The following is a 22,380-nucleotide window of genomic DNA, read 5'->3' as shown; positions in this document are numbered from 1 at the left end:
TTGTCGGCACTGGCTGGCAGCAGCTGTGCAGGGTTTTCCTAGCCTCACCTGGAGATTCTGAGCACTGAACCGCAGGGACCTTTTGTGTGCTAAGCAGACGCCTTACCACCAGACTATATCCCCTTCTCTGGATTTATTTCAGTTGTTCGAAATTATTTCACAAGTGTCCTTTATATATTGGGATGTTGTTGTTTACAACAAGCTGGTGTGAGGCTGAGTGGGGGCTGGTAGCCCTTTGTCCCCAAACACAGTTTTGATCCAGTCCAAGGCCCGCATGTCAGCTCTTCTCAATGAGAAGAAAGGGCCCATTGATGTCAATGGGAGTTTTATAGCCCTCTTCCCTTGCCCCACATAACACTCCCAACCCAGCTCCTATTGGAGACAACAATCACCAAGCCCAAAATTACATCAATCACACCACACCTAGTTTGGCCCTCCATCTCCAGCGTTAATGCAGGACGTCCCCTTTCTCTGTTGATCTGCACATAATTGGTTATTCACTCCAGACCACCTGTCCTCAAAGGCCAAGAATCACGGGCAAAGCTTTCATTTCGTAGTTCAGTGTAACCCACTAGGATTTCAGCGATCTGAAGGAGCTGTGTTTGTGGGGATGAGCTGGCTCTCTGCGTTACAGACAGATGTAAAGTTGGCTTTCCTCTGCTTGCATTTATCTTCCTACCTAGACATTTGTGCCTCCCCCTCTACCTGCACCCAAGTCCATCTCCTGCCTCCCTCTTTGTCAGCTCCTTTTCAGGATCCTCTTTCCCTGTTGCGCAGGTCAGTTTATCAATAAATGAAGGAGCTGCTTGTTACCAAAAGAGAGTAATGACATAGCAGGCCGCGATCCATTACAAATGATAAATGTTTAATCATGCAAAGAGATGAGAGAGGTGGGGGCGCTTTTATTTTTATTATTTGGCTTGCAGGCACCAAATGTTAGAATGAGCCAGAGCTATTCATTATGTGTAAAATAATCAGAGGAGACATCTCTAAGATGGTATAGCAAACATTTATTAATGGTGAAGCCTCCGCTAAATGGCTGGATGTCCATTTCGTATACGTCAGGTGTGGGAAGGAGGCTCTCAGGCCCAGGCTGCTGTCTGGGTTCATTTTCTCTCCCTCTCTCTCTCCCCCCTTCTCTCGCCCTTGTGCATATTCCCAGATCAGCCTCCACACACTTGCATGGCGAACTTGGTTTGAATTGCAGCAGAGTTGGATAATGAGGGGGCCTTTGATTCCAAACCTGAATTTCCAGTCGCTTAGTTCCTCTTACCGGGGTTGGGTGCTCAGAGAGGGGGGCACGCAGAAGGTAGATTGGGATCGGGATGCACTGTGATCCACAAACTCGCAGAGTTTTGTAGAGTGAGGTAATATAAGCCAACTGCAGCCAACTTCTAGCATTCCTCTCTCTCTCTCTCCTAGCTGTTGTTCATTAAATGAGGGGAACTCAACAAAAGCAGGGAGAATATTGAGAGAGAAATGGCGGGCAGCGAAAGCATAAAAAGCTCTCCAGATATACCAAAGAAGTTTCTAGATCTGGGGTGTGGGGAAAGTGAGGTGCAAAGTGGCCAGGAGGCATCAAAGGGTGATGCAAACCTAGGCCAGAGCCCAAGGCTGTGTCCACACCATATATTTAAAGCACATGACTTCCCCCAAAGGAATCCTGGGCTTGTTAAGGTTCTGGGAATTGCAGTTCCCAGCCTTTTGGGGGGAAGTTCTGTACTTTTCACATAATTTAGATGTGCAGTGTGGATGCAGTCCAAGCCAGAGCGATAGCTGTGCCCAGGGATTCTGCCCCGGGCAAAGCCTCCAGAGGGGCGCCATTACCCAGTCTCCCAGCATGACGGAAAGAGTGAATGGCATCTGCCAGCTCAGTCCTTCAGCTTTGTGGGGAAAGGGGAAGAAGGCTCATTTAGAACGAGATGCATGGAGAGTTGGAAAATCTGGAGAGGCTGTGTGGCTGTCCCCAGTGAAGCAGAAGATGGGATCCCCTGTGGGTTTGCAACTGTGTGAGAAAGAAATTCTGGAGGGACAGAGGGAGGGATGAGTAGCTGAGGAAGAGAATCAGTTGGACTAGATGATCCTTGAGGTCCCTTCCAACTCTTTTGATTCTATGGTCCCTTCAGAACCTTGAATGTGTTTAAATAGCTAAGGCTGAGTCATTTTACAGACCACACATGATCTACGCACAGGAAAGTCAGGGAGGTGTGAGCATTCTTCCTGCCAGAGGCAAACTCTGCTCAGCTCGGCTGCATTGAATTGAAGGGGATTTTCTACTTCAGACTCACAAAAAGCATTTCTTCACCCTACATGGAACCGAAAATGGACTACAAAATTATCATTTCCTAAAATGAGTAATCAAACATTTTCCCCCCTGAAAGGAATCTTATTGAAGTCTACTCAGGAGCAAATTTACACATCAAAACTCATTGAAAGGGGTTTGCACAGAACAAAGAAGAGGGGTGAGTGGCAAAAAGCCTCAAGCTGGGGGACACACCAGAAGGTCTTGGCTGATCTTATGGAAATGCAGTCTTTTAATGATCCTGTGACCAAATAAATCCAATTCAAAACCTGACCTCAGATAGACAATTGCTGCACATGGAAGTTCTACTTTTGACAAACCGTTTGCTCTCACTAGAAGAGACGCTCATTTCCCCTTTGGTCATACAGTCATCACACCTCGTAGGACTCCTTTGTAGTCAGATTATATATTGCCTACTTTTTTATGCCCTTGTGTGTGTTGGCGGCAGCAACAAGAGGAGCAGCTAGGATGCTCCAAAGCGTGGCAGTGTCTCACCTGCTGGAGGTACCACCTAAGCAGGTGCCTGATGCCACTAGCCCAGGGCTATGCCTGCCCCAGTCCAGCCTTCTCACCCAAGACAGGGCTAGTCTTGTCAAAGGAGCCGTGCTACATTTATGCCTCTCATGAGCGCGCTTGTCGTTGCTCTCATCTGAACGAAGCTGATCTCTACTGATGTGTGCCATCTTGTGCCGTTTAGCTCATAAAGATCTAACAGGATCACAACCCACAGGTAGCCTAGCTGAAGGCCACTGAGGATAATTACACGTAGCATCTGCTTAAGAGGCAAAGGATCATTAGCTCCCTGGGTGATCCCCCCTGCTGGCTCCCTCCGCCTCAACTTCGGCCTTTTGAAATATCAGAATCCGAGCGAGATGGAATGCCACAGGAGACTCGTTCATGCCCTGCGACACTTTCCCCATTCTGATCAAGGTAGGCAATGTGAGTCATTACGATCTTCTGCTTTTACATTAAACATGCTTGATATGCATACCATTACAGTCATACCTCATGTTACGTCCGCTTCATGTTACGTCCCGTGGCGACCCGGAAGTAGCGGAAAGGGTTACTTCCAGGTTTCACTGCTTACGCATGCGCAGAAGCGCAAAATGACGTCACGTGCATGCACAGAAGCGCCAAATTGCAACCCGCGCATGCGCAGACACGCCGCTGCAGGTTGCACTCCTTTCATGTTGCGAACGGGCCTCTGGAATGGATCCCGTTTGCAACCAGAGGTACCACTGTATTTTATTATTTATTAAATTTGTATGCCGCCCTTCATCCGAAGACCGCAGGGCGGTTCACTACATAAAAATGCAAAATGAGAACGCAAAATACTCAATAAAAACAAGAGCAAAAACAAACCAATCGCCCCCCGCCCACAAACACATTTAGAAGGACACAGAACGTTAATCGGCCAAAGGCCTGGTTGAAGAAGAGCATTTTTGCTTGGCAGCTAAAGAGATGCAATGAAGGCACCAGGCGAGCAGCTCTGGGGAGAGCGTTCCACAAATGGGGAACCGCCCCAGAAAATGTCACTACCCTCCGGACCTCTTGCAGCAGACGCATATACAAAGGGCCTCTGATGATTGCAGGGTCCAGGTTGGTTCATATGTAGAGACGCAGTCCTTGAAGTATTATGGTCCTGAGCTGTTTAAGGCTTTATAGGTCAAAAGCAGCACTTCGAATTGGGCCTGGAAACTAGTTGGCAGTCAGTGCGGCCGGGCCAAGATTGATGTAATATACTCAAACCACCTTGCCCCATTGAACAACCTGCCTCCTTCAAGCAGGCAGAGACCATCCTTTCTCCCAAGGAGGCATTCCTCACCTCCCTGGCCCAGCTACCTGTTCTGCTAGTTTTTTTTTTAACCAAAAGGAACAAGGGTCCAGCACCTTGTCCACATCCTTAAGCCTAACTTAACTGAAACTTGTCCCATGTAACAGGACTAGACAGTGCTCTGGGTACCTCTTGAGAGTCAGCTGCTGTAGCAGTGGAGTCAAGGTCCTGGTAGATGCAAGCAACTTTCTCCTCAAAATGCTTTGCAAACAAGTCACAGCAAACACCCCCGGTTCTACCATCTCTTTTGGGCCAGACTTTATTGATGGCATTTATTTAGCTTATGCCTGGCACGAAGGAGCCGCCACCAATGGCAGGCCTCCATAGAGTTCTTTTGAAATTTGGGGAGGGGGGTCTTGCAGCCCCCAACTCTTTGTGTCAGGGATGTTTTTATTTGGCTCAAGACCCCAATACCTCAAGGATCGCCTCTCCCTATTTGAACTGACCGAGAGCCTGCAATTGCCAGAGCAGCTGCAAACATCTGGAGGGCAACATTTTGGCAAAGGCCGGTCCACACTTTGCAAAAAGAAAAGCCATCTCCAACCAAACTCCTGACACGGATTCTCTCTGGAGGAATTGAGTTTTATCGTTAATAACCTGCCGCTAAAAGGGTAACATCTGTTTTGGGCAAACTGTAATGAGATTTAAACCCCAGGTGGAAGGAGAACTCTGCAGTAATAAATGGCGCTGTATGTCTAAATAGTTTTAATTTTTTCGCTGGCAGAGATGGCTGCGTGTTGTTGTTGCTTTTACCTCAAGGCCCACTTCGCCAGCTTTCTCCTCGCGCCCCCTTTTGTTGTTGTTGCTGCTGCTCCTTAATGATTGCCATTAATTTCCGGCGTGGCAGATGGAGTCTAAATCTAACCTAGTGGCATTTGAAATGAGAACCGTGGTGTGTCGAACGTATGCAAGAGGGTGCGCTGCTGTCTCGGAGCAAGTCTGCTCTGACAAAACCCTTTTAGCTTTCCGAGCGAGATTCCCCTTTGAGGTTTGCGCTTGCCTCTTCCTCTTTGGAAGCAACACTAACAACGCAAGCCCCATACGTGTCTGCTCACAAATATGAATCGAGGAGACATCCATTCCAGGTTGCGACACTTCTCGAAGCAATGCATGGAGCAGAAACGCAGGTCACCTTTGAGATCTGTGGCGCAGTCGGCCCATCAAAAAATGGGCAGTTAGCAAAAAATGCACACTCACGTATGCAGATTAGTGAAAATAACATGCAATTCTGTTAGGGGTAAATTTGAACTGCTGACCTCCTGATCGACAAACCCAAGAAGCTCAGTGATTTAGACCACAGTGCCACTTGCATTCCACATTCGAATCTCCACAACAGGGTGAGCTCCCGTTGCTCTGTCCCAGCTCCTGCCAACCTAGCAGTTCAAAAGCACGCCAGTGCAAGTAGATAAATAGGTACCGCTCTGGCGGGAAGGTAAACAGTGTTTCCGTGCGCTCTGGTTTCCGTCACGGTGTTCCGTTGCACCAGAAGCAGTTTAGTCCTGCTGGCCACATGACCCGGAAAGCTGACTGTGGACAAACGCCTGCTCCCTTGGCCTAAAAGTGAGATGAGCACTGCAACCCCATACTCGCCTTTGACTGGACTTAACCATCCAGGGGTCCTTTACCTTTACCTTTACCTAGGGGTAAAATGCTTGCCAAAATGTGTGTACTAAGCCAAGCTATGTAGAACAATACCTATTTGGGGAGCTATGTGCATGAAAATGCAGGTCAATTTTCTTATAGACAATTGCAAACATGTGGAAATAAGATGAACCAAATTAAGATTGGGAAAATGAGGAACGGAGCTAGACACTTCTAGCCGTCCCCACTTACAAGCCCCATTGAGTCCAACGGGGACTTCTCCCAGGTTAGTGATATGGAATTACAACCCAAAATGACTTTGAGTTATGCATTGGTGTGGGGAAGCTTAGGGCTAAGCAACAAGACCCCCATAGGTGCCAATTCCCTGGGACCCTGGGTGCCCCAGCACCCACAAAATTCCCTAAGAAGGGACCAGAGACACCCACAAATGTTGGTGCCAGGGTCATGCACGCTGCGTGGCACCCACGGCCCTGGGCACTCATGGTCATGGTGCCGAGTTGGCACTCCTGCCCCCCAATTGGTTAGCCCCACTTGTAGGCCATGAAAGCTGGGGACCATTTTCATTACTGGGTGCAGAATATTTTTTGAGAGATGTTTACCAGAGCTCCCTTGTCACTCTGTTAGATTGGAGGCTGCCATCACCCCCAGAAATGCCACTGAGCAAGAAGTGTGTTGGGTTAAAATGTTTGCTGCAGGCGAGACCACCTTTATTTTGGTGGCAGCTGCCCGGTGTCAAGATGCATTTTGGGAAAAAGATGGTGGCTTCCAGCCAAAGAGACCTCTAGCAAGTTTCAACCCATTTGCACCTGAAATTCACAGCCCCCCCCCCCCCAGCTAAAAAGCAAAAGAGAAGAGAACATTTTAACACAAATATGTTGAGGCTGAACTTCCAAAAGTTTAGTCCGGTCCTCATCAAAGACAGTTATTCACATATGCCAGGCACAAGATTTTGTTATGTCTAACTGCTGGAATATGCAGAAAGAGCTCAAAACTGGCATGAGATCAACGCTGAATGTGCGCCCTGTCTGGATGATGCTCTGCTCTGCTCTTATCTCTGCCCAACGAACCTACACTTGCAGGTGGGTGTTTGGGATGCTGCTCTGCAGTAGAGCGTAATTGGCTCACCCAGTTACTTGCAGTGCAAAGGTAGAGGAGCATGATTGCCCTCAGAGGAGGCTTTCCGGTGCTTCTCTGTGCGACCCACTGGACTGGACTTCCCTCCTTCCACGCAGGGAGCTTAGTTGGAATATTTCCTCACTCTGGAACCATAGGGGGCTGGCCTCGGTTGAAGAGAGGTCATTCTGACTCCTAGCCACTCTAAATGAAAAACATCTCAAGTAGAAGAACAAATCGTGCCTCCAATTTAGGGCAGGGGGAACAACAACACCGCTGGGTCAAGGTGACCATGTGCAGAGGGATGGGGCAGCAGGAATCCTGCACATTTCATGGCTGAGACAAAGAGGAAATTTTTGCAGGCTTGTTACAGAAGTGATGAAACCGCCCCCCCCCTTGCAAAAGGAGACGCAGTCCTAGAGTTCTGCCCCCCCCCCCATATTCATGGAGGGGTCCTACGGGCTCTCTCTGTCCCCATTTTTGCCACATGTGGGTGCCCATTCCCATGTGGTTGTTGAGCTGCTAGCAGAGTTACTCTCTAGGATTCAGCTGTTTCCTCAGTATGTTGGCAGATCCACACCAGAGATTTAACCCCCATTTAAAGCATGTGACTTCCCCACAAGAATTTTGGGAACTATAGCTTGCTTAGGGTGCTGGGAATTGTAGCTCCATGAGGGGGAAGCTATCGTTCCCAAGTTTCTTTGGGGGGAGGGATGTGCATGGGTTTTCTTTCGATAGAAACCTCTTGTGCATGAAAACACAGGCATGTGAAATGTCAGTTAGCTTGTAACCTACCATTAAACCTGCTGCACCCGATAAAGTCCATTTCCTGGTGGTGGCAATGCATCAACCCTACAGCAATAAAAACGCGGACATGCTTGGAGCACGCCTAATCTCACTGCTAAGATTGCTGTGCCCTTAAGCAGGGCATCCAGGTTGGCTGGAGGTCCCTTGGGAGAAGAGGTGAGGAGTGAGAAGGTTGGGGGGGGGAGAAATTCAATCCAGTTCATGTTTAAAAGGGAGACCCCCAAATTCTGAGTCAGTTTGCAGGCTGAAACACTGCTATCTTTTTAAATATGTAATGCAGTTTTCTTGCCAAGCAATGCGTAGAAAAACGCATAAACTGGGGGAAAATGTACATAAAAAATCATATCATACAAGAAGGCACTATATTCCCAGCAGGATTGATTGTTAAACCACGCCAACGAATGAAGAATGGCAAGTCAAGCTTATGGAATATGCAGAAATGGTGAAACGGACAGAAAGAATTAGAGACAATGATAATGAAGAATTTAAAAAAGACTGGGAACCCTTTATGTTGTATTTACAGAAATACTGTAAAAATATGGACTCACAAGTAGGGTTTCTTACACTTACAGGTAAGAAAATAAGATCAACTGTTAAGTAAGGACAACATCGAATGAAATTGACTGCAAGATGTAATCATGAAGGAAAATTTGGTATAAAACTGATAAGAAAATAAGAGTATTAAAGTATAAGATTATAAAAATAAGATAATAATTAAGCAGAAGTAGTAAATATTTAAAGAACCAGAAGGGGAAGTTAAGGGAAGTCAAGGGGAGGGTTTTTTTCTTTTTCTTTTATATGACAAATGTCATATTTTGTTGTTTGATTGAATATAAAATTGTAAAAATCCAATAAAATCTTCTTCTTTTTTGAAGAACTCTCAGGATCCTTAACAAACTCCAGCTGCCAGAATTCCATGGGGGAAGCCGTGACTGTTCAAAGTGGTCTCATGGTACTTTAACTGTATTGTGTGAATGGGACTGTAAAAAGGTAAAGGGACCCCTGACCATTAGGTCCAGTCGCGGACGACTCTGGGGTTGCGGTGCTCATCTCGCTTTACTGGCCGAGGGAGCCGGCGTACAGCTTCCGGGTCATGTGGCCAGCATGACTAAGCCGCTTCTGGCGAACCAGAGCAGCGCACGGAAATGCCATTTACCTTCCCACCAGAGTGGTACCTATTTATCTACTTGCACTTTGGCGTGCTTTTGAACTGTTAGGTTGGCAGGAGCAGGGACTGAGCAATGGGAGCTCACCCCGTCACAGGGATTCGAACCACCAACCTTCTGATCAGCAAGTCCTAGGCTCTGTGGTTTAACCCACAGCGCCACCCGCGTCCCTTCTGAATGGGACTGTAGTTGCCCCTATATTGCAGAAGACCAACAAAAGTTTTGCTGGGATAGGAATGCCGCCTAATCCAGAAGCTCTGGGGAGTCTCCTAATGACTCTCAGCACCCTTAATGAACTACAGCTCCCAGAATAATTATTTTGGGTTGGAGGGGAAGCCGTGTCTGTTTAAAGTGTCACCATAAGAGCTTCAAATGTTTGGTGTGGGTGTGGCTGGTGTTTGGTGAAAGACAGGTGCCAAAAAGAACCACACTGTGCTGTGTTGTGCTGCAGGATGTTATCCACAACAAAAAGGAGGCCTCTGCAGTTGCAGCACAACTCCCCATTCAGCTCCCCATTCAAGCCCTTGGCCTGTAGTGGAAAGCAGAACAACTCCTTGAGCCATTCATATCAGCATCTAAACAAAGAATCCCTAAGAGGGACACAAAATTGGTAGCAGTTCATGAGGGGCTGATGAGATATGCAACAATCGTGAAACCTGCAACACAATGTTGCAGCGCGGAGTGGTGATGTTCACCATTCCAGAGCCTCTATTCCAATCTACTAGCTAGTCAGCATTCAGTAGCCACTAAGCATCTTCCATCCTCTTCAGGCTGTTTCTCACATGCACACAAAATCACCCCACCCCCCAAACAACCACACCCCAGCCCAAGAGTCTGGTAACTTTGGGGTTTTCCCCAGGCCTGCATAGATGTCCCTCATATGTATGGGTGGTGCTGTTTTGGCTGTGTAAACATCAGCACTCACAGCCTTAACATAAGAGACAGAATTACGACTAGGCTAATACTGCAGGAAGATCGCTTTTCCCCAGCATAACCAAAAAGTAGAGAAGTCCTGTGAGAGATGAGAGCCAATGTCCATCTTGTCCTGCATTTTGTTCTCACAGTGGCTTGCCAGATTCCTCAAGGAAGCCTACAAGAGGGCAAGCGACCGCAATCTCCCTGGCTTGCCCTCTTCGCTTTGACACCAGGGCACTCTCAAGGGCCTTTTCAGAGAGAAAGAGATCATCCAGGCTCAGCGATCGCTGGGCAAAAACCTCCCTGCGTTCCCAGCCCTTGCTAGCAGTCCCTTTTATAAACGGAGGACTCAAAGACCATGTTGTGCTGTGGGCAGGCTTTGATCCAGCCTGATCTGGGGCTCTTTCCCCATGCGCAGCAACAGGAAAGGGGGGGCAGGGGCTTTGGGGGAAGACCCAGGAGAGGAAAGTGGCACAGAGGTTTCCTCCATCTGCAGGGAGCAGGAAAACCCAGCGCAGGCGAGCTGATGGCCAGAGGAGGGAGAGGGAGGGAGAAAGGAAGAAAAAAAAGGCAACATCTCAGGTGATGTAGATAATCACTTTTAATCTCCTGCTCAAAATAGCCCAAAGTCAAGTAAAGGAGGGATTACAGGGTTTAAGCCACTGGTATTGTCAGTGTGTAACAGACTTAGTCTTCCCCTGAAAGGAGGAGAGAAGCTGCAGCAGACTTGCTCTTAAGAAGGCCCCTTGGCCTCTGAGGTGAAGGCTGCCCTCCCACTTGCTGGAACTAGGGTGGTAAAACAACACATAATTTTGCCACATCTCCAAGTCTCCAGATTTGCCTGGCCTGCTCCACGCAGCAGAGGGCGGGCTTGAATCTCCCGGTGGGAGAGAGTGTCTATACACACACACACACACACACACACACACACACACACACACGTGTGCAGCTTGCAAGTGTCAACCCAGGAGGAGCTGACTGCAAATTATTGCATAGAATCTTTTGGGGAGGGCGTGGGTCTGCCCTCCTTTCCTTTCCCAATTAACCTCCATCTCCAAGATTCAGTCGTGCTTAAGGACATCACTGGGACCCAGATCCTGTGAGATCAATGGGGCCCTCCCCAGCCTCCCTCCCCCCTGGCTATCAGGTTTGGGCCCTGAAATCTTGGGGTCTGGGATGCTCCTGACCTAGCAGTAGTAGTCCATCTGTCTAGTCCTGTCTATTTTGATTGACAGTGGCTGAGGTCTCATCTTTCCTGGCAGGCTGCAGATTTGGTGGGCTACGACAGATCCCAGCAATGCCAGAGTCGGGGTGATGGGAGCTGGAGACCAGCCAAGTTTGGGAAATATAGCCTCGAACAAGAAAACGAACCTCATCCATATTCCACACTGAAGCATGCACAGGTACACGCATCTGCTGTAGTGAGCCTTCACCACCACAAGGGGCGCTGCTGATCCAGCTTTTTCTGCCTCATTGGATAAAGTTCAGGGGAACCGAATCTGATGAAAGGGGAAGCATCAATACACTACAGTTTTAAATGGGTTTCCCTGTTATTCCCTCTCCCTAGGGAACCCTGGGAAATGCAGGTTTGACAAAAAGGTCGAAGATCGCTAAGAACTTCCATTCCCATGCTTCTTAGAGCAGAACCATCGGCTCTCCGGGTCTAGAACTACAACTCCCAGCAGCACCAGCAAGCATGGCCAATGGTCAGGGAAGGTGGGAGTTGTAGTTCATCCCCATCTGGAAGCCCAGAGGTCGCCCCCCCCCCCGATTTAAAGGAAGCCTAACAGTACAACTGGAATAAAATACGATTTGTAGAGTAAATGTCTCCAGAGTAAGTCAAACATGTGAATGTTTTATTTCCTTTACCTTTACTTTCTACATAATGTTGCAGCGTGGGTCGCTGCTGTTTAGGATTCCAGCCACGCCATTCCATCCCCATCCCACTCCACTGGACAGTCAGCCAGCATTCTATGCCCCCTGAGCATGCTCAGTCTTCGTTGACCTGTTTTGGCAGTTTTCTCAAGGTTTTTGTACTTCTGCAAACCTAGGGGTGGTTCGCCAAGCCTGCTGACACCCATCGCTCTTTGTTCATGGATGGCACCATTCTGGCTGCGTAAGCAAAGGGGGGGGGGAGTAGTCCAAAACATCTGAGGGGGCCCCAGCTTGGGCAAAGGGTGCCTTGCGGGGTTTAAAAGGAGGTGATTGGCAGGACTGTTTTGTACAGGGGGCAAAGCGAATGTCCTCTTCACCACAGTGCCAGGAAGTTTGCTCATACCAAAAAATAATGGGGGAGATTTCCCCCTCTCTGTAAGATCCCTCCTACTCCTTATCTGTGTGAGTGGTGTTAGAGAGAGAGAGAGAGAGAGAGAGAGAGAGAGAGAGAGAGAGAGAGATTGGCATTAGACTGGGAAATGGAGCGCAAATGTTAACTTGCTGCCCACAGGCCACTGAGACGCCACCAGCTGGGAACATTTCTCGGCTCTGCAGGAGGAGGCTGGTGATTGATGCACCTCTAAAAATCAAGCCTGTTGCCTCAACCTTTCCTAGGAAGGAAAGGAACACTCAGCTGTGCAAATCCTTCTGCTGGCAGACATGGTCACCTTCCCAGTGTTTTTTTGGCGGGGAAAGGAGAGGGGTTGCCTGCACCTTGTCCTCCTTTGCCCCTGTGCCAAACCGTGTCCCAGATGCATGCCACTGGCTTGTTCCAGTCACCTTCCCAGTAAAATTTGTCCTCTACTTATTTCAACCCCCCCCCCGCCCCCAGTTATGCTTTCTCGTTCCCCAGGTCCCATTGCTTTCGAAAGATAAGCAGATGCAGCCCAGCTGATGCCAGGCAGAGAGCACTGACACTCGCTGTCAGAAAAGACAAAGCTTCGTGGAAACTTGTGATGCGGTGAGTTTGGAGCTGGGGGAGTTTGGAATATGAACGTGGCATGCCCCCGCTTTAATATGAAACCAGCTCCGATCCTTCTGGATTTGGGCCTGGGCTCATATATCCTACATGATTATGGTTTACAACATTAAAACAGAATATTAAAAACAGTGTAACGCATCTTACAACCACAAGAATAAGGTGGGTCTTAAAAATATACGTCTTGTGGATCAATGAAGGTTGCAGATGCACCTTTGTGGGTAGGGAGTTCCACAACTTAGGGGGTACAGTCATACCTCAGGTTACAGCCGCTTCAGGTTGCATTTTTTTGGGTTACGGACCGCCGAAACCTGGAAGTACCAGAACAGGTTACTTCTGGGTTTTGCCAGTCGTGCATGCGCAGAAGCGCCAAATTGCAACCTGCGCGTGTGCAGAGACCTAGATGCGGGTTGCGAATGCTGCGGGTTGCGAACATGCATCCCTCACGGATCACGTTTGCAACCCGAGCATCCATTGTATTGGTGTTTGTTCCACTCTCCTGCTGCTTCCCAGTCCCCCCCCCCATCTCCCCAGAATTGCTCCCCTTATTCTAAACTTAAACGGTGGCAGGATAATGACAGCAAGGTCATTTGTCCCGCCATTTCTTGGGTTCCTAGGCTAACATAACTGCACTGGGCCATGCACACTGAGCACTGGTGAATGAAGTTCTCCGGGGCTCCTGTGAGTCAGGAGCCCTGGAGAACGATGCTTCCCAAGACCCCTGCGCATGGGGCACTGGTGTTATAGCATTCCATGGCGTCACAGAATCCGAAGGGACGTGAGGCTTTGCTTCTACAGCTGGCCTTCAGGTGAGACTGGGAGAAGGGAGAGGTGGCCTCAGGGAGGTTCACAGAGAGTGGGAGCTGGAGCAAGTGGTTTTAATTTTGATGCACTGCTGATGACATCGCTCCTAATAGGATGTGGTTCCTAAACTTGGATCTGGCCTCAGGAAATAGACCACTCAGCTATCTTCCAACTTTGAAGCAAAACCTGCTGGTTTTCTAAGCAGACATTTGAATCAAGTCCAGGGGAATCCGCTCGCTGATAGTGAAAACCACACAAGCTTGGGCAGGAGCAGAACTGTACTATGAAATTCCAGTGGGAAAGGTGAAACACAGGGATTTACGTGTGTAAAAATAAACATTAGATGTATGTCTACTGCATCCTGCATCAGGACAGTTTCGATCCTTGGAGGTTTTTAATCGGAGGTTGGATAGCCATCTGTCATGGCTCTTCTAGTTGAGATTCTTCCATTGCCAGGGGGTTGGACTAGATGACCCTCAGGTTCCCTTCCAACTGCAATGCTATGATTATTCTTAACTTGTACCGGTTCAGCAGATATGCACATATTTGCCTAGGCCTCTCTAGTCATGGGGACAGGCAAACAGCTTGGTAGGATGCTGAAATAATCAGAATGTAAGCAGCAGTCCTGCTAGATAGACCACACCAAGGTGGACCCAGCACACTGTCTTGCAACAGAGGGCAGCCAGAGGGCAGTCCATATGCAGGATGCCCCACTCTTTGACCCTGGCACTCCGAGGTCTGCTACTTCTGCTGATGGGTGTTCCATTTTCCTCTCGCACATTGAGATTTGAGCACAGAGTGTTTGGGGAGCCTATTTTAAGACCTGAGTTTCTGCTCCATGCAAAACCACTGGTGCGAAATGTCCAAGATCCGCTGGAAGTCCATTTCCAAAGAGAGTGCTCTCCTCCTCCTCTTGCAGGGGGAAGGCTGACTCACTCTTTTTAGCAAGAACGACTTTTGTTTTAGAAGCTTTAACTCCTCACCTTGGTTCACAGATTCTCAATCACCAGCTGGGCGAAGGCCCTGCGCACTCTTGCTTTCTGTGAAAAGTAATTCATTTCGAGCTCAGGAACTGTTTCTTACTCAGCTCTTACACATGGTTGTGGTTTTTTTTGGGGGGGGGGACACAAAATAGCAGGGCATCCCACCCAGCAGCGCAGCACCTGCCCACTGCCATTCTGTATGGATGTGCAGTGCTTATAGCTTTTAATGGAATGTTTCCTGTGGGTATACATGTCAGCTGTTGCTCCTGCGTAAAAGCAGTAATGGATGGCTTCTAGACCGGTTGTCTGGCTTCAAGGGTTTTTTGGGGTTTTTTAACTTTTAAAATGTGTGTGTGGGGGGGAGTTGTTTCTAATAGGCTATACCAGAGCACCACTTATTTTTTTAACACTTGGAAGGTTAAACAGTCCTTTCCGGAAGCCATTAACACCCGTTCCCTAAATTCCCAGCTAAAGCTTGAATGTCGACGTTTAATTTGGCCAATCCATTAGATCGGAGGGGAAGGGGGGGGGAGTTTTTCAGCCTGTTGTTCCCTATGAGACCCAGCCAGATCCATTATCCCAAGTTAGACCTTTTAGCTATCTACCTTTGGTATTGCCTGGTCCAAGGTGGGTCACAACAAGAGCGCTATCAGGCAGGAGATTAAGAAAAGCATCGCCACATGCATGTTTGGGTTAAAAGGGGGCCCAGCGTCTGAAAAGTCTGAGGACTGCTGCTCAGTGTGTGAGTAGCTCATCGGGATTTCGTACAGAGGTCTTGGCTAGCCCTGCTTGGAGGATCAGTGCTGGAGATTGAACCTGGACCTCCGGCGTCCAAGTGAGGGCTCTGCCACTAACCTACACTCCTCTCCTGGTTCTGGGAGGGTGGTTCAGTTTCTGCCATAGCTCTCCGCCCCTCCCCATAAACGCCGTCAGTATCAAAACTGGAATAAATTATGCAAACAGAGAGAGAGGGAGGGAGGGATGGAGGGAGAGAAGAATAATGATGCAAAAGAAAATAAATCACTGCCATCTGTATAATTTATGGAGGTTGCTGAATTTTAATGTTTTTAAAGCTCAGAGTATTCACAGCTCTGGAAGCAACGGCATGTTTCATGCATGACAGGGCTACCCAAACTTTTCTCCACAGTGACCCACAAGTCCAAATTTACTCAATACAGTGACCCATTGATTTATTGCTTGTTTTGTAACCGTTACTTAGAATCATAGATTCATAGAGTGTTAGAGTTGGAAGGGACCCTGGGGGCAGTGGCGTAGCGTGGGGGGTGCAGGGGGGGCCGGCCGCACCATCTGGGGGTTAGGGTTAGGGGGCGCAAATCCATGGGTTAAGGGCGCAAATCCACGGGTTAGGGGGCGCAAATTACTTGCCTTGCCCCGGGTGCTGACAACCCACGCTACGCCACTGCCTGGGGGTCATCTAGTCCAGTCCCCTGCAATGCAGGAATTGCAACTAAAGATTCCCTGACAGATGCCCATCTGACCTCTGTTTAGGAACCTGCAATGAAGGAGAGTCCTCCACCTTCTGAGGTTGTCTGTTCCACTGTCAAAGAGCTCTTACCATCATCAGAAAGTTCTTCCTACTGTTTTGTCAAAATTGCCTGCCTTGTAATTTGAATCCATTGATTCGGCTCCTTCCCTTGGGAGCCGAAATCCAGAAGTAACCTGTTCCAGTAATTCTGGGTTTCGGCGGTCTGCAACCTGAAAAAACACAACCTGAAGCATCTATAACGCGAGGTATGACTATACTATGATCTGGACCAGGGGTCAGCAACCTTTTGCAGCTGTGGGCGGGTCCACCGTCCCTCAGACCATGTGGTGGGCCGGACTGTATTTTCAAAAAAATAATGAACAAATTCCTATGCCCCACAAATAACCCAGAGATGCATTTTAAATAAAAGGACATATTCCCGTCATGTAAAAACACGCTGATTCCCAGACAGTCCGTGGGCCGGACTGAGAAGGCGATTGGGCCGCATCCGGCCCCCAGGCCTTAGGTTGCCTAGCCCTGATCTAGACACTGTTTCTGTTGATGCTGCCTATAACAGCATTAACTCCCCCCCCTTTCCTTTTCTTGCTGCTGCACCACATTGTTGACGCATGTTAATCTTGTGGTCCACTAAGACCCAGAGATCCGCTTTGCATGCATTGCTGTCAAGCCAGGTGTTCCCCGTTCTGTATAATGAGGGTCATGCAAGCAAAATTGACTTTACATCCCTATTATTGCAAAATTATTGTTATTATTTTACACAAAATGGTAGATTTTGTTGAAATATTTGTAGCATTTACAAAGTTATAGTTACCTGCAGCCCCTCCAACAATTCTGTGATAAGGTTGCGATGTTGTGTGGACAATTCGCACTGGTGTGCGGTGCTTTTTGTGTAGGAGTTTCGTAGAAAACTCCCTCACTTGAAGCAAGAAATCTTGGGGAAAGACTCCCATTGCCTCCAGTGGAATACCTTTTCTGGAGTTCCATTGCTGCGCTGGGGGGGGGGGCGGTCATCACAGCTGGAGAGTGACCCCTTCGTTTCCACTGTGCTGCCCCACTGCACAGCAATTAGGCTTGAAAGAAGCCTCTCATTGGTTCTAATTGCTGCGGATGGGGGTTGGTTCTGATCTTCATGGAGATTGCAGGTGGAGGAGGCAGTATTAACCTTCGCCTCTCTGTGATCTTCACTCCCCCTCTAGCAATTAGACTCAAGAAAGGCTCCAGTGCTGTTTAATTGCTGCAGTTTCTGCATGTGTGTGTCTGAGAGAGGGGAAATGCGTGTGTTCTGTGTGCAAATGGGTGTACAGTGGTACCTTGGTTCTCAAACTTAATCCGTTCCGGAAGTCCTTTCCAAAACCAAAGCGTTCCAAAACCAAGGTGCACTTTCCCATAGAAAGTAATGCAAAACGGATAAATCCGTTCTAGACTTTTAAAAACAACCCCTAAAACAGCAATTTAACATGAATTTTACTATCTAACAAGACCATTGATCCATAAAAGGAAAGCAGTAATCAATGTACTGTACTATAAAATAAATAAAACAGTATTGTAGATGATAAAAATTAAAATTAAAAAAAATTCTTACTTGATAGTCATAGTTTGGATGGGGGGCTTTTATCCATTTCCACAGTCACAGTCAAACAATCAGTAACTGAACTGGGTTCCACATAGTCACAAAAACAAATTAACCGAAAAAGCCTCAAAAACAAAAACGCAAAATAAATAGCAAAAACAAAAGTGCCAAACTTAATCGGTTCTGGAAGTCTGTTTGACTCCCGAAATGTTTGAAAACCAAGGTGCAGCTTCTGATTGGTGCAGGTGCCCTGGAAACAATAGCCGACAGTCACATTGGACGTTCGGCTTCCAAAAAACATTCAAAAATCGGAACACTTACTTCTGGGTTTTTGGCATTTGAGAACTAAGGCGTTTGAGAACTAAGGTACCACTGTATTGGGATGTACAAGGCTCTGAATGAAGACATGTGGATGAGCAAGAATATGAGCCCCCTCCTCCAGAAGGCCAGGAAATGTGTCCCACTGAAAAAAGATTCCCCAGCCCTCCTATAGAACTGTTCTGTTTGCAGGATTTACTGTTAGACAAGGCCTTGCAGAAGCACCTCCTTCATTGCAATGATCTCTTTAGAATTGCCCATCTGTCAAGTTCCTCTCCTTAATCAAGGAACAGCAGGCAGAGGCGTCACAAGGTTTCTGCAGCTGTATGTCTGTGTGAGAGAGATCAAGTCGAGAGCTGGTGCTCCGAAGTTGAGCCACGTGTGATTTCAAGACCAGTGTGGCCAGCGGTTAGAGCAGGCATAGCCAACGTAATGCCTTCCAGACACTGATGAACTACAACTCCCATCATCCTGGATCACTGAGCATTCTGACAGGGGCTGAAACGGGTCGGGAGTCCAACAACGGAGAGCTCCAAGAAGGCCAATCTTGAGTTAACGTGTTGGGCCAGAACTTGGGAGACCAGGGCTTTACTCTCCACTCAGCCCTAAACATAAGAGGAGCCTGGTGGATCAGGCCCATCCAGTCCAGAATTCTGTTCCCACAGTGGCCAACCAGATGGGAAACCAGCAAACAGGACTTGAACATAAGAGAACCTTGCTCTCCCTTGGTTTCCACCAACTGGTATTCAAAAGCATCGCTGCCTCCAGCCATGGATGTAGAGCAATATTCATTGTGGCCACCATGCAGCCCATGGGGTGACCTTGGGCCAGAATTTAGTGGATCTGCTCACCAAGCGGAAACAAAAGCAAAGCGAGTCTGCCTTGTTCAGAATGCAGGAGCCATACAGCTAAGATGAAGGAATAGCTGTAACATAAGACTTCTAGAGAAGGTCTAAGGGCTCTCAGAGGTCACCCAAGGAGGAGAACTCTGCCCTGTCTTCTGGGAATGTCAATCTACTGCAAGAAGAAAGCAGAATTTAATGGGAAGAGCAGGTGCTGTTTAGTTTTGAGATACTCTGGCTCCACGGACAGCTCTTTGTTCTCTGAAACCATAACATCACTGGTTCGGGGTATTTTTTTAAAAAAAAATCACACACACCCCCTGAATTTGAGCCTAGTGGGTCCTGACAGCTCATCAGTCTTCTGAACTTTGGAAAGAACAATGATTTAATGGCTGGAAGCTAAAGTTAGACACAGCCAGCCTTGAAATCAGGCGCAACCGCATCACGGCGGAGGTAATTAAAATGTTGAAACTCTTTGAAAGCAGAGGCGGGCGACTCGCTGATAGGTTGACACCTCCAAGTCAGGATCAATCATTCTTTGAGTTGATTGGCTTTGGGATAAATCCAGTGGATTGTCAGCACTGAGGAGCTGCTCAAGTAATCCTCTTCTAAAAATTCAGCGAGACAAAAGCCCACTTGGGAGGCCAGTGGAAAGAGCGTTGAGCAGATATTACGTAGTAATATTTGTCTGGAGACGCGCAGATCATTTCTGAGAAATGCCCTTGATCTTTTCGAGGGTTGGTCTCAGGACTGATGAGAGAAAGAACTTCTTCACACAGTGAATAGTTAAACTATGGAACTCATTCCCCCAGGAGGCAGTGATGGCCACCAAGTTGGATGGCTTTAAAATAGGATTGGAGAACTTCGTGGAGAAGGAGAAGGCGACTGATGGCTACCAGCTCTGCTTCCATAGTTGGAGGAAGCATGCTTCTGAAGATCAGTTGCTGAAAGCCAAAGGAGGGGAGAGTTGCTTTTGGGCTCATGTTTCCCACAGTCCTCTCTGGTTGACCACTGTGGGAACAGGGTGCTAGGCTAGGTGGGCCATTGGCCTGATCCAGCAGGCTCTTAGGTCCTTATGGTCTGAAGGCAAATGAGACTAAGCTGGCTGAATACCTGGAAGGCTGACTGGGAACCAATCACCGGGATGTTGCCCTGGGCTCTGTTAATGGAATGGGCTCTGAAATGGTATAGCATCTAGATCAAGGGAAGTAATAGTGCCACTGTATTCTGCTCTGGTCAGACCTCACCTGGAGTACTGTGTCCAGTTCTGGGCACCACAATTCAAGAAGGACACTGACAAACTGGAACGTGTCCAGAGGAGGGCAACCAAAATGGTCAAAGGCCTGGAAACGATGCCTTATGAGGAACGGCTAAGGGAGCTGGGCATGTTTAGCCTGGAGAAGAGGAGGTTAAGGGGTGATATGATAGCCATGTTCAAATATATAAAAGGATGTCACATAGAGGAGGGAGAAAGGTTGTTTTCTGCTGCTCCAGAGAAGCGGACACGGAGCAATGGATCCAAACTACAAGAAAGAAGATTCCACCTAAACATTAGGAAGAACTTCCTGACAGTAAGAGCTGTTTGACAGTGGAATTTGCTGCCAAGGAGTGTGGTGGAGTCTCTGACTTTGGAGGTCTTTAAGCAGAGGCTTGACAACCATATGTCAGGAGTGCTCTGATGGTGTTTCCTGCTTGGCAGGGGGTTGGACTCGATGGCCCTTGTGGTCTCTTCCAACTCTATGGTTCTAAGAAAGGCAGGATAGAAATGTAAGAAGACGAATACATTAGAGCCAGTGAGGTGCAGTGGTTAGAATACTGGACTTGGACCTTGGAGACTGGGATCTGAATCCTCACTTGGCCATGAAGCTCTTGGAGTGACTTTGGGGCAGTCACTGCTGCTCAGCCTAACTTACCTCGCAGGATTGTTGTGGGCATTAAATGAGGAAGGGGAGAACCATGTACACCACCTAGAACTCACTGAAGAAAAAGGTGGGATATAAGTGCAATAAATAAAAATAAAATATCCAACCTCCCATTTCACTTGAGCCAAAATCTAGTGATGCCAACATTAGAATCATTAGCTTATGTTTTGGGAAATTTCCATATCCCTTGAAATTTCCGAGATGTCTAAATCAATGACAAAATGCCCCAAATATGCTTTAAATTCAAGTTGGCCCTGCTGAGATTCCCCCTTCTCTGGTCTGTCACTAAGGTAGATTAGGATGGTAGGGATCAGGGCCTTTTTGGTGGCGGCTCCAGGGTTGTGGGATTTCTTCCCACAATTAGTCCACGTGGGCCTTTCTCTTGTGGCCTTTCAGTGGTCAGAAAGCCCTTAAGTTCCACCAAGATTTGTACTGATTTCACAGCTGGCCCTTCTATATATCAGGGAAGGGCCATAACTTCTACTGAGCACTTATTTGGCATGCAAAAGGTCCCCAGTTCAGGATCCACCATCTCCAGATAGGACTGGGAGTGCTGAAGCGCTGGGGAGCTGCTGCCCGTCAGTATTGACAATACTGAGCTGTATGGCTCAATAGTCTGCACTGGTATAAGTCAACTATATATGCTCCTACCCAATGCTGCTTTATGGCATGCATGTTTTCTATTGCTGTGTTGCTTTTAATATTCTTATGCTAAGCTTCCTTGTGGAGGGTTTGCCCTGAGAGGCGGGGAAGAAATCAAATCCAGTACAAAAAGATAAACAAGCATTTGCCCGATAGCAGGAAGATTCAGTTCTTCTCTGCAAGGCTTCCCAGCTGCTCCCCAGAAATCTGAACCTCCCCAGTTTTCTTTCTTGTTGGCTGACTCAGGCACTGTCTGCTTGGCACTCAAGATGCTGCAGACCCACAACTTTAACGCCTGCTCCCCATTCGTTTTGCCTTCCTCTTCAGCTTTGCCTGGGTCTCCTGCTAGATCTGCCTGACAGAATTTCCTCTATTGCTGATGTTCGGGCTCTGAGTGCTGCTGTCTTATAAACCGCACCAGGAAGGAGGGAGGCAGGAGAACCTGCCAAAATACAATATTGCAGAAACACAAAACATTTTTTGGGGAAACCTGCCTCTATGCACAAGCAGCCCAATGTGGACTAAGTATGCTCAGTAGCTTCATAAAGTTGACAGAGGAGATATAGAAAACTGGGTGGGAGGAATGGAGTGAAGAGGCTAGGACCCTGAACTGCAACATTCAGTGCTGCAACATTCAGCGCTGCAACATTGCCAGTGGGGCTCGAATCTCCATTCTTCTCGGGTTGCTCCAGTCTCTTCACTGATGTTAGTTTTGCTACCTAACTTTGAAAGCTTCTCTGTCTTCCTAATACAGCCATTCTGGAACTCTTGTTAGAAGGAAATCACCAATCTTGTTAATTTATAAAGGAACTGTTTGGATAAGCACTGGAATGAGCTCACTTTGTCACATTAACTCTCCCACTCGCGCTGATGTTAATGAAATAAAGAAATATATGGCAGTTCCTGACTTTTAAACTTCTCCCCCCACTGGATTTGCATAATGGGCCCGGCTGCCCAGGAAAAGGAACGGATCTGTCTGGGGAAATGGTTTCGCTCCTCGATCATCTGGCTTGGGGTGGGAATCGTCGTCAATTGGACGGTGCAGCCTGCTTTGGGTGTTGTTCTTGGTTTTGCTGACGTGACAGCATTTCACCAAATGCTGAATGTTTTGGGTGGGGGTTTTAAAAAAGAAATGTTTA

General features: G+C 47.9%; 1 protein-coding gene and 1 long non-coding RNA gene across 9 annotated transcripts in view; one reads left to right on the top strand and one right to left on the bottom strand.

The window, feature by feature from the left end:
* ELFN1 (extracellular leucine rich repeat and fibronectin type III domain containing 1) overlaps nucleotides 1–22,380 on the bottom strand; it is a 253,548-nt gene that overhangs the window by 3,535 nt on the left and 227,633 nt on the right. Inside the window, exon 1 of one of the 7 annotated variants that reach the window (XM_082199721.1) lies at nucleotides 12,018–12,035. The exons of the other annotated variants lie outside the window; for them this stretch is intronic. The gene's annotated coding sequence lies outside the window, so the exon portion shown is untranslated. Of the gene's footprint in view, nucleotides 1–12,017; nucleotides 12,036–22,380 lie in introns of those variants that run through there. 7 annotated transcript variants of the gene reach the window in all.
* On the top strand, nucleotides 232–21,720 carry LOC309519171. Of its 2 annotated transcripts, XR_014213716.1 has the most exons (5): nucleotides 232–777; nucleotides 2,382–3,232; nucleotides 11,002–11,142; nucleotides 12,528–12,635; nucleotides 21,569–21,720. It is a non-coding gene; the product is annotated as an uncharacterized lncRNA (long non-coding RNA). The 2 variants fall into 2 exon arrangements; XR_014213717.1 differs by lacking the exon at nucleotides 232–777 and having other exon boundaries at nucleotides 1,722–3,232.

This window comes from Podarcis vaucheri, assembly GCF_965113315.1.
Source record: "Podarcis vaucheri genome assembly, chromosome: 14".
In the NCBI taxonomy this organism is placed as follows: Eukaryota; Metazoa; Chordata; class Lepidosauria; order Squamata; family Lacertidae; genus Podarcis; species Podarcis vaucheri.
The sequence above is the reverse complement of the archived record's forward strand: the minus strand, read 5'-3'. Positions and strand labels throughout refer to the sequence as shown.